This window comes from Rhinopithecus bieti, unplaced genomic scaffold, assembly GCF_001698545.2.
Source record: "Rhinopithecus bieti isolate Rb0 unplaced genomic scaffold, ASM169854v2 scaffold_1304, whole genome shotgun sequence".
Lineage (NCBI taxonomy): Eukaryota > Metazoa > Chordata > Mammalia > Primates > Cercopithecidae > Rhinopithecus > Rhinopithecus bieti.
In genome coordinates this window covers 365,829-377,455 of record NW_016803307.1, presented here as the reverse complement: position 1 = coordinate 377,455, position 11,627 = coordinate 365,829, and the positions used below count along the sequence as shown (strand labels likewise).

The 11,627-nt window shown below is 41.9% G+C and overlaps 1 long non-coding RNA gene across 1 annotated transcript in view; it reads left to right on the top strand.

Moving 5' to 3' along the window:
• The first annotated feature begins 5,058 nt into the window (after positions 1-5,058).
• The window catches only part of LOC108530166 (uncharacterized), a 76,136-nt gene continuing 69,567 nt past the window's right edge, over positions 5,059-11,627 (top strand). Inside the window, exon 1 of the long non-coding RNA XR_001885772.1 lies at positions 5,059-5,353. This is a non-coding gene — a long non-coding RNA (uncharacterized LOC108530166). The remainder of the gene's footprint in view (positions 5,354-11,627) is intronic.

Genomic DNA, 11,627 nt, shown 5'->3' with positions numbered 1-11,627 from the left:
GCTGGGGACCCTGCAGTGCTCTTGAACTTCAGGGTTCTGGAACCAAACTGAAGCTTCACAGTGGAAACAGCATCAACCAGACAGTTCTGCCCTGAGAACATGCCAAGCCGTTTCCAAGAAGGCCCCTCTCGTAGTTAGAAGAAAAACTTGATTATGTGAAAGGATACCTTTCTCTGTCCCCTCCCCCATCCCCATCGAGCCCTTCCTTTAGGAAAGGGAGGAGTACAGTATATGGCTGGCTGTTTGTCTTGTGGGAGTGACAGGTGAAAGCAGGAAAGGAGGTTAGTATGACCTATTCACCCACTTGTATTTTTTTTTCCCATAGCTAGTTATTTCTTCTTTTTAGCAAGAAAATAATGCCTCAGTGGGTAAAATAGCCAACAAAAAAAAAAAAAAAAAAGAGGAAGTGGAAATAAAGTCATTGATAATGAAAAGAGGGATTGGTAAGAAATCATAAAACGTTTGCCTGGATATTGTCTTTTTTCTGCAGTTTGGAGGAATGGTCGTGAGTGACCCAATCTTTCTGTCTAAAAACATACTAGCTGGCTGTCAATGAGGTGAGCAGGCAAGGTGGGATCACTCACACCAGCCTCTCACAGCAGCACTTCTGCCATCTCCTGAGAAATCTACCACACCCAACAAGACATGCTTAGTGAATGGGGTGAAGGCTGGGAAAATTCTGTGTCTGAGAGTTACTCTGAACAGCCAGTCCTGCTCTGGTGAAAATGACTGACGCTTGGTTGACCACAGTGGCTCACAGCTGTAATGCCAGCACTTTGGGAGTCTGAGGCGGGCGGATCACAAGGTGAGGAGTTCAAGACCAGCCTGGCCAACATGGTGAAAACCTGTCACTACTAAAAATACAAAAAATTAGCCTGGCCTCGTGGTGCGCACCTGTAATCCGAGCTACTCAGGAGGCTGAGGCAGGAGAATTGCTTGAACCTGGGAGGCAGAAGTTGCAGTGAGCCCAGATCATGCCACTGCATTCCAGCCTGGGCGACAGAGCAAGACTGTCTTAGAGAAAAAAAGAAAGAAAATGAGTAAAGGTCTCTTCTGGGAATGCTGCTAGTGTGTGGCAAGGCTGCAGCAGCACTCTCAAGGGACTGCATTGCAGCTGCTTATTAATAGAAGGCGATTAGGGACATTGCCACTCAGTGACATCCATGGGGAGTTGAAATCTCACTTCATCATTATTGTTGTCTTACCTCATCCAATTTTCCAAAGAGCCAATTAAACGTAACTTTATCATGGAAAATTCAAAACATACAAAAGTAGAATAATCACTGACCCTCCTATAGCTATCACTTAACTTCAATAATTAGAAACACAAGACTAAGGCATTTATAAGGAACCAAATGTGTTATGCATGTATTTAAAATATATATTATGTTTTAAAATACATCTATAAGAAAGTGCACAATGAAGCATTTTTTTTAACGCTCTAGAAAAGCAAGCAAATGTATTTTTTAAAACTGCTTTGGATTTACAATTTTTGAGTCAACATGCCAGTGGAATCATGCATATGGATATAGGTCTGAATCCCAGTGTGCCACGTAGGTTTGGACAAACTGTTTAACCTCTCTGGGCCTCAGGTCCTTCATCTCTAAAATGGGGCAGTAATACTCCTTTCAGGCTTAGAGTGAGGATTAAGTGGGATACACAAAACATACACTCTCAGGAAGTGAGTGGCTGCTGTTATTACAGGTCTTGCTGTTTTTGTTGTTACAGTAGTGTTATTAGCAGCTCTGCAATTCCTGCCACCAAGCCAACTGTGTCATCAGATGGGTAGTGTTCTCAGGAATGAGGACACACACTAGTTCTGATGGAGAAAACTTTATTTGAAAACTGTTCTGCCTGTGGTTTTATATATAGACTCCTGCATTATGTAATGGATGGTGGAGATATTAATTTGTCCTGTGTGCGTGCTTAATGGTAGGTCTAGCAATGGTCTCATGGTAACCACCTCACTTTAACCAGACTTACTAACTAGCTGTCCTTAAGGTAAAACTAGATCCTGCCAAGAAACCATGAGACAGCTAGTTGAGAATAGGGTCTCCTTTTCCAGAAAATGTCCCCCTCTTTGTCATAACCTTGGTTTTCTAGGTTCAGGTCTCTGGTGCTCATTTTGCCTTGTCTCTATTTCACCCTGGATTTTCATAACATCTCCTTTTTTACCTCTTGCTTTGTTCTGTCTCCTTTCTCTCAATGGAGGCTTTCATGTATCAGGAGGGACGAGTCAATTTAAGACATGGATCATCCAGGGAGAAAAACCTGCTAAAACAAATTAGTGCAGCCTGACGTGGGGCATGTAGAGAACACTCCCATCTTGTTGGAGTGGTTTCCTTTTTTAAAAAGCAGACAGCTGGTGGGAAAAGGAAACCAGAAGAACCTGATCTGTTACTTGTATTCAGTGGGCTGTGTGGAAGATTGGAGACGAGGTTTTGTGTCTGGCAGTTGGCCAGAAGGATAGTGTAACTTTAAACTCCGAGAGTGGGCAGTCATTGTGACAAGCATGGATTTTAGCCAAGGGCTCTTGAGTTCTGACTGGACAAGAACCTGACTGGGTCAATCCTCTAAGTTTTTTTTCTTTTTTTCTTTCTTTCTTTCTTTTGAGACAGAGTCTTGCTCTGTCACCCAGGCTGGAGTGCAGTGTAATCTCAGCTCACTGCAACCTCCACCTCCTAGGTTCAAATGATTCTCCTGCCTCAGCCTCCCAAGTAGCTGGAATTACAGGTGCATGCCACCATGCCTGGCTAATTGTTGTATTTTTAGTAGACACAGGGTTTTGCCATGTTGCCTAGGCTGGTCTTGAACCCCTGGCCTCAAGTGATCCACCCACCTCAGCCTCCTAAAGTGCTGGGATTACAGGCGTGAGCCACTGTGCCCGGCCCCAAGTTTCTTTTGCAGCATCAACAATTCACTTCTAAACAAGAAACGAACTGCCCTTTTTTACAGTAAGATACTACTACGAACTACAGCAGCCATTCACTGAGTACTTAACTCTGTGCCCTACACTGACCTAGCTGAACACAGCCTCAGTTTTCCAGAATACCACCATGAGGTAGGTGGTACCATTTCCTTTGTGCAAAGCAGATAATTAAGACTCAAATAATTTTAGGAATGTGCCCAAGATCAAACAGTAAGGGACAAAATCAGAATTCAAATTCACATCTCCATTGACATTTCAATCACCCCTTTATTTTACTTTGCTCCCCCTTCTCAGCCAAAGCACTATAACCTGTAATTACATTTAGATTCGTATTTATCATAATGGTGATGGTTCCCTTTTTTGTCAAAATTACGTAGGCCTAATTTATAGACAAAGACTGGCATGGAACTGAGTGAAATGTAGTGAAATTGATGCAGAATTGGGCCTTCGTTTGTGTCTAGTGGTTGCAAACACTGATTCTGCATTCTCTAACCCAGGGTTCCCCAACCTGTACCCCAGGGCCAGGTACCAGTTCTTGGCCTGTTAGGAACTGGGCCGCACAGCAGGAGGTGAGCAGTGGGCCAGCGAGCATTACCACTTGAGCTCCGCCTCCTGGCAGATCAGCAGCAGCATTAAATTCTAATAGGAGCACAAACCCTATTGTGAACTGCACATACGAGGGATCTAGGTTGCATGCTTGTTATGAAAATCTAATGCCTGATGATCTGTCAGTGTCTCCCATCATCCCCAGATGAGGCCATCGAGTTGCAGAAAAACAAGCTCAGGGCTCCCACTGATTCTACATTATGATAAGTTGTATAATTTTTATTATATATAATTAATATATAATATGTTAATATTATATATTATAATGTAATAACAATAGAAATAAAGTGCATGGTAAGTGTCATGGACTTAAATCATCCTGAAACCATCCCCCCTCACTGGTCCGTGGAAAAATTATCTTCCGTGAAACTGGTCCCTGGTGCCAAAAAAATTTGGAACCACTGCTCTAACCCTCCCACCACCTTCACTCACTTCCTGTATGTTGTCCTGGGCTGGCTAAGTGCTATGGAAATGTTCATGGGGGTCTTTGTTCTGCCATCTCGAACTATGTGCAAATCCTAAGAAACTTGGAAGATAAAGTATTTGGCTAGTGGGAAAAAAAATTGATAACGTTTTCAACATTAACTGGAGTGACAGGTTGGTAATCAGCTCTCTGAGAAAGCTTCAGCATATTCCGAAAATTGGCAGTTAGCTCCAGAGTGAGCTAATTAGTTAGGAATGACTTTTAATACTCACTACCTTTAATAGCCTACCCTTGGAGAAAAGACAGATAATGAACACTTGGAAATCTATGGTGCTGCAATTTGACCTTCATGCCGTTTGGGGGAAATGAGAAGGATGACTCATAATTTATTATTTAAAGTCCTCCTTTTATAATGTGTTGTTGTGAAAGATTTGACAAATAATGATTGCTCCTTTAGGAACTTTCATTTAATCAAAGAATCAGAAAACAGGAAGAATAGAAAACTTGTGTGACTAAGCAATGTTTAATCTTGTTTGAAGCTGGCTCCACCACCCTGGTGATAGGAAGAGAAGGTCCTATGGAGTCTTCCCATAGCAAGAAACTGGGCTTGTAACAGGGTGTAATAGAGTGACACCCCACACCTGATGCCCTGTAAATGCAGAGTCTGCAAATGCCTCTCTTTTGAGGCTTTCTCAAGGTAAGTCATAAATGAAGTCTTACTACTTTAAACAAGCTGCTTGCCAACAGTTGCCCAGGCACCCCATGGGACTGCACTTCACTGAGCATCTGAAGAAAGTATTCATTGGAAATGGGCTCTCCTGGGAGACTGTCTGGATCCCGAGTGTTTGGCGTTCATGTTCCCACACCTGGCTGCTGCTTCTTGCCCTTGCTTGGCTGTAGGTGTGAGTGCTTGTTTGTTTAAACCTCTGTCAGCACTGCTTGGAAAAACAAAACAACATGGTTACTTGTCTGGGCATTGAATGTTCTTCCTGAATTTTGGTCCTGCCCATTGGCCCAGAGGCGTAATGGGTGGGGCAAGTTTCGGGGTTAGTTTGGAAAGTTTCAAGAAGAAGCTATGGGCTGGGTCTGTTAGGTTGGATTGCTTTTGGTTTTAATCCTTTCGGAATGTCTGAGGGTCAGGAGCATTGCCATTGATGGCTATGGGAGTTGTCAGGCTGTGACTCTCTTTCTCACAGAGAATGCCAGAGGCACCCGGGAAGGCATTTGCCAGGGCTCTGACAGATGTAAAGTAAGCCTCATCCATGTTGTGTTCTCACTGGGACACCTGGAAGGTGTTCAGTGTAGAAAAGTCACGAGCTAGATGAGATACCAGCTTGATGTCAACTCCCTCCCCAACAATGGCTGCCTGTCTTCGTCTTGATGCCTGCCAGCAGGTAAAGGGAGTGTGCCCCTGGGACCTGGGTAGCAGCAGTCCTTGGGAAATCCAGGGTTTGTCACCTGTAGTCACTTGACCCTTGGTAAATTACCTAACCTTTTATTCCACATCTCAATGACAGCAAATCCGTGTAGCAGTTAGGTTGTTAGAAGAAATGATGTTGACAACCAAATGTGAAGCTCTGATATGGTTCCTTTCCGCTATCATAGCTACTGGCTCTTTAAAGAACTGGTACAATGTGAGGGGCAGAAAAACCACATCATGCAGTGATGTTGCTCAGTCAGGCATACAGTTAGAGAAGAGCTATCTCTATCCTTAGCTCCTTAGGTTTGTCCGGGGCTGCTCAGTGTGGCTGACCCTGTCTTGCTCACTCTCATGTAACCTGGCACCTACTGTAGTATCCTCTTCTTCTTGAAGGCTGTATTGTGCAGCAGTTTCCAAACTTGAGCATGCATTGGAACCCCCTGGTGGCAGTGTTAAAGCAGAATGCTGGACTCCATGCTCAGAGTCTGATTCCGTAGGTCTGGTATGGGGCCTGAGAATTTGCACCTCTAATGTGTTCTTAGGTGCTGCTGCTGCTACTGGTCCAGGGAACATCCTTAGAGAACCACTGCTCTAGTGTGCTGGAAGGAGCAGGAGCTTTGGAGTTAAGCAGATTTAAATCCAGCTATGGCACTTACTTAATGTTGTGACCTTGAGAGATTTTTCTTAATTTCCCCAAGTCTTAGTGAACTCATCTGTAAAATGGGAATAATACTTCAAGACTTTCTAGAGAATTAGATGACAGAGCACATAGAAGGTTTTCAGCAGTTACCACTCTTTTTGCTATCCTGAAATGCATCGTATTTGCTCCATATGGGGAGTCACAAGAGCATCTGGTCTCCTTAGCCATGTGCTGACCTTTAGGCTCTTCTTGCTAATCTATACAAGCTAATAGGAGTAGAGGAAGTGCTAACAGAAGTAGAAAGCATACTTGCCTCTGGGTGAGTGCCTAAGGGGAAGACTGAAAATGCAGATGGCCGAGGTGGTTACAATATATTAACACTTCCTGACTTGCCTGGTGGCTTATCAGCCCACACACCGTGGACTTTCAGTGAGCAGGGACAAAATCTGTGCCTGACATTCAGGTCACAAATCTCCCAACCCACAATCTGTCCTTATACCTGGGCTTTTGGAAGAAATCTTCCAATCTTGGTATTTCAGACTGGGAAACACCCAAGCTCAGGATCTCCAACCTCATCTGTATTCTTCATGTAGCATGACAATCATTTTAGTGTCCTTAGGAAACAAGTTGCCTTACTGAACTGTTCCAAGGTTTCATGACTCTCTCCAAATGCATTATCCCCTTGTCACACTAAGGATGATCCTCAAAATAGGTAACTGGTATGGAAATATATGGTAATATATAGACCAATACACACATTTTAGAAACTCCCTTTTTTATCATATAAAGCAATATTATATGTATCATAAAACTACTTCTCTAGAGATCTGAGTAGTAGTTCTAATCATTTATGATATTGCATAATTATGGATATCATATATTCATAATTTTTGCATCTTTAGGGCTTATTTAATGTAGGTGGCTGCTATCTAAATGATGCCCTTCCCTGGGCCACCATTTGCTTTGGGAACAACATCAAACTTTTTTGATAGCATTCCTATTAAAATACTCAAGTCCAGGGGCTCTTAAACTATAACCCATTGCCTCTTTTTATAAATAAAGTTTTCTTGGAACATGACTATGTCCCTTTTTAAATGTGCAGGGACCAAATGGCACTCAAAGCCAAAAATATTGATTTGACCCTTTATTGACAGTTTGCAGGGGTTTCTGCCTCTAGTCAGTCAATAGGTGCAACCTGCTATCTTTTGCCACCAGAGAGCATTGGATGTGTCGCCTGGTTATCACAGCCAGACACCAGTCTGGACAAATGGGCAAAACTCAGAGAGCCTGTCTCTTGTTCCCTACCAACAGCAAGACCTGCCCTGCCACTTGCTCTGCCAACACTGGGATGCTTTGCAACAAATGCCTGGGGCCACCCCCTTCTCAGGCTGCTCAGGAGCTGTAGCACACCCTCAACACTCTCTTGGGTCCCAATGCTATTATGTTTGGGGACCCTACTGTTATTTTACATTTTTGTTCAATTTTCTTAAAGGATGGGCTGTATGCCCGGCTAAGCAACATCATTGCATGATGTGTAGACTCCATGAATGAAACTATCTAGCATCCTGTAGGAAGAGATGCAATATTTTTTAAATGGCCAAGGCAGTACATTTAGATACTGAATGTCAGTCTTCTTTTATGGAGGAAATAAAGGCTTTCATGAGTGAATTGCTAGTTTTTATTCCCTGCTACCCACACCCACAGAATGCCTTTGCTGGACTCTGTCCTCTCCCAGACCTCACTTCCTCATCACAGCTAGCTCTTCCAGCCACTCTCTGATCCTTTTTCTCTTAGAGTTTGCTCCATCGATGATTCATTTTATCCCATCTCAGCAGCTTCTATAAGCATGTTTAAATACCATTCTAAATGAGCAAAAAACCTTGATCACCTAGCTCAACAACCTAGAGCCACTACACTCAGCCCTGATAGGCATTGTTTCTAAATCTTTGTGACTACTTTTACTCAACTTTCATTGTCTCAAGTGTTTTCATTACAATCTTTGAATTAGGGATAGAAAATTGAATTGGCAAATAGGAAAATTGTTTTTTGATTACTACGTGAAGACTTATTCTAAAGACCAATTTACTTTTTGCTTTACTTTTAACTTCTGAGTCACTGAGAAATAGACTCTTAAGTCCCCTCCATCGTTGTCTTCCTTACTCTTCTCTGCCAAGGTTCTTAAAACAGGTGTATTCTTGTTCTCCCCGCTTCTAAGTTTCCACGCACTACCGTGAAAACTCTGGAGTTCCACCATACACAGCATGGTGGAACTGCTCTAGCCAGGTCAGCAGACCTCTGTGGGGCCACATCTGATGGACACTGATTCAGCTCTTACCTTTCTAGACCTGTCTGCTGCATTTGACTCTGGGGAATGCTCCCTCTTTCTCGAAATTTCTACCTCAGTGCTTTTCCAGCTTTTCTGACTGCAACTCAACTTTCTTGAAGGAACCTGTTACATAGTAACCCAGTAAACACATACATGTACATAGCTGAAACTTTATCTTTAACTATATGTAAGGAACTCTGGTATTTCCAATTTCATTATTTTTAGTGCTAATCATAACCAAATAAATTGATTTCACAACTCATTAACAGGTGATGTCTTGCAACTTGAACCCTTATGCTTTTGACATGCCTTCCTCTGTAATGAGTAAGGAAGTTTCTAGGAAGCTTCTTACCAGTTGATTAGCATCAAACGTATAGTTTAACCTGTAAGAAACTGTGTTGGAGGAAACCCATTAGCTTGGATGAGAGTGGGAGGAAGGTAAAGAAAAATTAGATGTAATAGGTGTTTGTGGGTGTTGATGGGGTGAAAAAGGGCAGTGATGAGAGGAAGATTGGGTTTGTAAATAGGATATGTAGGGAGATAAAGAGGATGATTATAAAACCAGGGGAAAGAAATTTGCCTGCTTGACAGGCCTATTGTGAAAATTAACTTTCAAAGTGGAAATATTATTTTGTAGTGTGTATTGTACTTTTGGAAGAAAGATTATATTATTATGAAATAAGAATCACATATGTTTTTTCTCCACCCAATTAAAGATTGATGGAAAAAACTTCACCCAAACTGGAGCATTTTCAGTAGAGAGCTCCATTTTCTTTGCCACTTGACAATGTATTCAGACTAGATTTCTCCACTGCATTTGTGCATCACATCTAGTCAATCACTGGAGACCTCTGCATGTTTCTTAGGCTGACAGCATTTCAAGTAGAACAGAATCAGCCTAAGAAACTGGATTTTCCAGTACTATGGCTGAGATAAACTTGCCTGTTAACTTCTTAGATTCAGCGCAGACCCCTCTTCTGAAGATTGAATACATGTAAGGCATTGTTTCTTTGTTTGTTTGTTTGTTTTGAGACAGGGTCTCTGTCACCCAGGCTGTAGTGCGATGCTGCCATCATAGTTCACTGCAGTGAGTCACCTTGCCCAGCTAATTTAAAAACAAAAAAAATTAGAGATGGAGTCTCACTATGTTGCCCAGTCTGGTCTTGAACTCCAGGCCTGAAGTGATCCTTCTGCTTCAGTCTCCTGAGTAGCTGGAGTTACAGGCTAGAGCCACTGCACCTGGCCCTGATAGGCATCATTTCTAAATCCTTGTGGCTACTTATTACTTGACTTTAATTGTCTCAAATATTTTCCTTATTATCTGTGAATGAAAAACAGGGGAATTGTTTTTTGATCACTACATGAAGGCTTATTCTAAAACCAATTTACTTTTCTTTACTGTTTTTGTAACTTGAGTCCCTGGGAAATAGACTCTGAGATGCCCATTTGGATGCAGGAGGTTTACTGAGGAGTGCTCTCGACAACACTGTTAAGGAGTGAGGAAAGCAAAACTGGGCAGTGGGAAAAGTGGAACTGCGATGCAATTGCAACTGAGGCTTTGAATGGTCAATAAGGAGCTGGGGATCCCAGCTGAGGCAAGAAAGCAAGCCTTTGTACCCCACAAACAGTAATTAGACGTAGGCTGCCACTGGAAAGGAGGTGCAAACATGGGCAAGGCAGTTTCCTTTGATAGAGGGCAGTTCCTGTGGAGGGATTCATGGGTGAGCAATGAGCAGCCAACTCACTCAACAGCTGGGGCAATGAGTGCCTTCATTCTGAAAGGGCGATCTCAGCTGCACGCTACAATGTGCACTACAGATGTGTTAGTCACTCCAGTCATCTTCAATCTGGTTATTTCCTCAGCATGTATTACATTTCAAACAATTTCTCTTCTAAGACTTGGTTTTTAAAAAAACTCACTTTTTGGACCGGGCGCGGTGGCTCACGCCTGTAATCCCAGCAGTTTGGGAGGCCAAGGCGGGAAGATCGTGAGGTCAAGAGATTAAGACCATCCTGGCCAACATGGTGAAACCCCATCTCTACTAAAAATACAAAAATCAGCTGGGCGTGGTGGCGTGTGCCTGTAATCCCAGCTACTAAGGAGGCTGAGGCAGGAGAATCGCTTGCACCCAGGAAGCGGAGGTTGCAGTGAGCCAAGATTATGCCACTGCACTTTAGCATGGCCATAGAGCGAGACTCCATCTCAAAAAAAAAAAAAAAAAAAAGCAAAAAACAAAACCTCACTTTTTAAACTTTAAAGTTCAAGTTGTGCAGGTACATATGCAGGTTTGTAAATAAACTTGTGTCAAGGGATTTTGTTAAGATTTTATGATGAAGACACTAAAACCATTGAAACAAAAGCAAAATTGACAAAGGGGATCTAATTAAACTAAAGAGCTTCTGCACAGCCAAAGAAACTATCAACAGAGTAACCAGACAGCCTAGAGAATGGGAGAAAATTTTTGCCAGTATGCATCTGACAAAGGTCTAATATCTAGCATGTATAAGAAACTTAAATACATTTGTAAGATAAAAACAAACAACCCCATTAAAAAGTGGGCAAAGGACATGAACAAGACACTATTTAAAAGAAAACATATGCAGCTGACAAGCATATAAAAAAAAAGCTCAACATCACTGATCATTAGAAATATGCAAATAAAAACCACAATGGGATATCATTTCACACCAGTCAGAATGGCTGTTACTAAAAAGTCAAAAAGTAATCGGTGCTGGTGAAGTTGCAGAGAAGAAGGAACACTTAATACGCTGTTGGTAGGAGTGTAAGTTAGTTCAACAATTGTAAAAACCTCACTTTCTATTAGTATGTATTGTTCATGACGAGAGATTAGAAATCATTGATTTATGAAATCAAACTGTCTCTAGATGACCTAAATTATCTTGTGAGCCTGAAGTACATAGTTTATATTTTCCCCATCTTTCTTGTTACATTGTCTCATTTCTAATCCAGTGAAGGCCTTTCCCTTTGCAGGACAAAACCCTTGATGACACATTTTGTTATTAATAGTGTTAAAATCAAAGGGCTGGAAAGGTTTTACTTTTTTTCAGATAATATATTTAGAAATTAATATTACAAGATGGCATACAGTTGACTGACACCATATTTCCTTAATTTCCTACATTCTCTGCTTTCCCATCATCATTGGATTAAAAAAAATATAGTGTGTGCATTCAACATTTTGCTTGAGATATGCCAGGAGAATGGAGAAATAATCCTTTTCATTCTGCTAAAAAGTCCTGAAAAGCAAGACCTCCTTGATT